This window comes from Ipomoea triloba, chromosome 4 (genome assembly GCF_003576645.1).
Source record: "Ipomoea triloba cultivar NCNSP0323 chromosome 4, ASM357664v1".
Taxonomy (NCBI): Eukaryota; Viridiplantae; Streptophyta; class Magnoliopsida; order Solanales; family Convolvulaceae; genus Ipomoea; species Ipomoea triloba.
The window spans coordinates 27,932,675-27,937,356 of record NC_044919.1 but is presented as its reverse complement, the minus strand read 5'-3'; positions in this window follow the sequence as shown (position 1 = coordinate 27,937,356).

Below are 4,682 nucleotides of genomic sequence, written 5' to 3'. Positions count from 1 at the left end.
CAATTTGGAATATCATCCTGATATTCAAAAACAGCGGGAAAAACACATCTTAGTGTTTGAGAGAGTTACAAAGCTTAAACTGCTACACATCTAGAAGGTGACCGAAGCTGCTCTACATCGAAGTTGATTCAACGATAGCTTGTGGTCAGATTGGAGCTTGTTACATTCAACTGTGACAACCAAAGGTCCTTGCTTTGGATTAAGCAAGAAGAGGCGGAGTAACCTGGAAGCTGTCTAGTGAAGATCCTGAGGCTTGAGGCGGGCTTGGTGATCAAAGCTCAAGTGCTCGAGAGGTGGAGTAACTGGAAGCGGGGAGAAAAACCTGAGGAGAGGCGGAGTAACCTGGGAGCTGTCTTGTGAAGATCCTGAGGCTTGAGGCGGGCTTGGTGATCAAAGCTCAAGTGCTCGAGAGGTGGAGTAACAAGAAGCGGGGCGAAAAACCTGAGGCTTGAGGCGGGCTTCGTGATCAAAGCTCAAGCGCTCGATATTGTACTAAAAAGGGAAGTTTTTAGTGCAATCCTTCCAGGGAGTTTCTGGAAGAAGAGTGGACGTAGGCGGGTTGGCCGAACCACTTAAAATCTCTCTTGCATTTACTTTCTGCTTTATCTCTCGCTAACTCTCGAACTGCACTACATATAATCACACCTCTCGAACTAACTCAAACTCGTGCTAACTAAAAGGGGATAACTTTTCCGCTGCGCATAAAACTTTGTCTTCATCTTGTGAGGTATCGGACCTAAACATCCTAAGTCCAATACACACGAGAAGTCGAAAAAGATTTGCAAAATCTTATACAAGTCTATTCACCCCCCCCCTCTAGACTTGTACCCCATCCCCTTGGGACCAACAATTGGTATCAGAGCCATTCTCTGATCGATATAAACCTTTGTTTATATTGCCTAGAGATCCTTCGTTGAAAAATCTTTAAAAATATTTTCAAAGCACGAGATAATTTTTAAAATGGACAGCATGTTGTCGAGACATCTTCTTTTTGATCTTAGCAGGTTTGACGACTGGAAAACACGTATGCTTGCGTATCTATCAGCTCTCCATGATGAGATGGCCGAGGTTATAACTTCTGGACCAGTCAAGATCCTAATGATCAATACTACTGGAGAACAAACCAAAGACACACCAAAGTACATCCCAAAACCTAGGGAAGAATGGACAAGTGATGATAGGAAGAGAAACAACCTGGACAATATTGCCAAGGATATTCTCTTCAGAGCTATAGACGAAACCATCTTCCCAAAAGTGAGAAAGTGCAAAACGGCAAAAGAGGTATGGGATACTTTGATGTTAATTGGTGAAAGTGACGAACAGGAAAAGGAGAACAAGCTCACCGTGGCCATGAAGAAGTTCGAGGACTTCAAGATGAAGCCAGGGGAGAGTATCGACAGCATGGAATCTCGGTTCATGAAACTATCAATAGAGATCAGTGATCTCGAAAAGGAGATTCCACAAAAGGAGCTAAACCTGAAGGTCTTACGAGGCCTTACCAAGGAGTGGGAAATGAAGGTGATCACAATGCGTGATCACAGGGATTTGATGAACACCACAACTGACCAACTATTCAGAGATCTCAAAGCTTTCGAGTTCGAGATGTTTCCGAGAGATGAGGACGTGGTGGACAGACGGAATGTGGCACTGGTTGCTGATCAACCAACCACTTCCTCAAGGTCAGATCCTAATCCCACTGATTTTTTATCTGACGAACAGTTTGCTTTCTTCATGAGAAAATTTAGGAAGTTCATGAAGAAGACACCGGAAAGCAATACAAGTTCACCTTCCTCCTCAAGAAGGAAAAATGAGAGATACACATCCAGAAGAATGGAGGAAGAAGATCAAGGTCTATGCTACAACTGCAGGAGACCAGGGCACTTCAAGGCTGAATGCCCTTACCCACCGGTAAGCAAGCATCAAGGCCAGGAAAGCAAGGATTCCAGAAGAAAAGAGGAATCTAGAGAGAAGTCAGCACAAGGTGCCTTCAAGGGAGAGTCAAAGAAACATTCGCGCAGAAAGGCGCTTGTTGCTGAGGAACTCGAGAAGGCAATCGAGGAGTCCGAGACGTCGAGCTCCAGCGATAGTAGCAGCAGCTCAGAGGATGAGAGGGGGCTCATCTGCTTATACACTACAGAAGAGGAGGATCAATGCTTGATGGCTATCAATAATGAGGTAACCTCCCCTTCTACATCTCGCTGCTCTATCTCTACTTCTCAATGTTCTTCGTTTAGAAGCGATGAGGATCCCTTCGAGACTATGGAATTGATCAGAAGGAACCTCAAAATCGCTAACAGCACTCATGCCAAAATCAGGGAAGAAAACGGCAAGCTAACAGCACTCATGCCAAAAAGAGATATGCTTAAGAACGTCTCGAAAGAGAATTCGGAGCTAACTCTTAAAGTAAGTGAGTTAGAAGCTAAAGTAATCCTACTGGCCGAAGAGTGCAAAGCTCGAGAGACCAGAGAGCTTAATCTTAGAAAGGTCATAGCATCATACACTAATTCCTCCAAAGCTATGGAGAAAATGGTGGATGATCACAGACCAGCAAATGACAGAACCGGTCTCGGGTTCCGTCAGAACAGTCTCTCGAGAGATAAGCAGACCACTGGTTTGGGAACTTCAAATAATGGAGGATCTCAACCCAAACCGAATAAGGGTCATAAAAGACCTACAAAAAAGACCAGAGTAGCTATTCATAAACCGTCCCTATACACCAGCAATGGAAAGTATAGGAAAGCTATGAAGAATGGCCGGGTAAACAATATCGAGAGATCACATAGCTATCTCTCGCAAGGCCATTCCAAGTACAAAAGAAGCTACATTCCATATAATGCGCCTCAAGGCAAATATGGAAGGTCTGAGATCCACAGAGTTAGGAACTCACAGATGGAGAAAGGCAGACTCTATCCATCTAGTGAGGATTGGTCATTGAATCATAATTTCTAGAAGAAACCTCACTTCCAGCAATTTCACATGACCAAACAGGCAATGAAAGGCATGGTGCGTAATCCCAAGGTCAGGCCTCAACCAAAACTTATCTATGCACCTAAGAGGCCCAGAGTCTTTGCTAGCATTCCCTATGATTATCAAACGTATAATGGCTACATTGCACCTAGGCCTGGAGTAATGGGTCCAAGGTATAAATGGATGCCTAAACTTACTAACCAACCAGGACCCAAAGTTTGGGTACCTAAGTCTGCTTAATCTGCTTGCAGGACACCAGGGACGTGTGGTTCATTGATAGTGGATGTTCGAGACATATGACTGGAAACCTCACGCTGCTTAAGAACATCCACCCTATCGAAGGTCCCTTGGTAACATTTGGCGACAACGAGAAGAAAGGTCGCACAAAGGCTGTTGGTGAAATTCATAAGAATGAATTGGTGATCAAGGAGGTATCCTACGTTGAGGAGCTCAAGTTCAACCTCCTTAGCACAAGCCAGTTCTGTGACAAGGGCTACAGAGTGATCTTCACCAAAAGCAAGTGTCAGATTATCAATGAGGAATCTCTCGAAGTCGTCCTGGAAGCAGCAAGGAAAGGAAACATGTACATAGTGGATTGGAGATCTGCCAAACCATCCCTATGTATGCTGGCAAGGAGCAAGGAAGACTTATGCTGGGATTGGCACAGTAAGCTTAGCCATCTAAATTTCAAAACTATCAACAAGCTTACTAAGAGGAACCTTGTGGAAGGACTGCCCAAAGTTACGTTTCGAAAAGACAAGATTTGTGAGGCATGTCAACGTTGCAAACAGATCAAGTCCTCTTTCAAAAGCAAATCCGAGACATCATCCACTAGACCATTAAGTCTCCTTCATATGGACTTATTTGGCCCGGTGGATCCACCCAGCATGAGAGGAAGGAAGTATACTCTTGTGGTAGTAGATGACTACACAAGATTCACTTGGACCGTGTTCTTAACCAAGAAAAGCGAGACAAAAGTAGTCTTGCCAAATCTCCTAAGGCAAGTTCAAGTTGAAAAGGATGTCTCGATACTAAAGATTCGGTCAGATCAAGGTGGAGAGTTCGTTAACCATGTGATCGAGAGCTACTGCAACGAGAACGGGATTCATCATCAGTTGTCAGCTGCTCGAACGCCTCAACAGAACGGGGTTGCTGAAAGGAGGAACAGAACTCCCAAGGAAGCTGCAAGGACCATGCTCTCACAAGCCAACATACCCAAGGATTTTGGGCAGAAGCATTCAACACAGCGTGCTATACCCAAAATCGGTCATTGATCGTTAAAGGAGTTGGAAAGACTCCATATGAGTTGTGGAATGGAAGGAAACCAAATGTAAGCTACTTCCACACATTCGGGTGCAAATGTTATATCCACAACAATGGGAAGACTCAGCTAAGAACGTTTGAAGAAAAGGCAGATGATGGAGTATTTCTGGGATACTCATCAAAAAGCAAAGCATTCAGAGTCTTCAACAAGCGGAGATTGGTGGTTGAAGAATCCATACATGTCTCTTTTGATGATAGAGCATCGACAGATCAACCATCAAAGTCAATGGAAGCAGCTGAGGAAGTTCAGCCAGAGTCTATCGAGAGATCAAACTTACCTCTCGAAGAGAAGCAGTCGATAGTTCGAGACGTAGCAGAACTCCAATCAGAATCAGATGATGAAAAAACTACCAAGAAGAAAGCTCCTAAATCAGTTGATCCGATCCAGATCA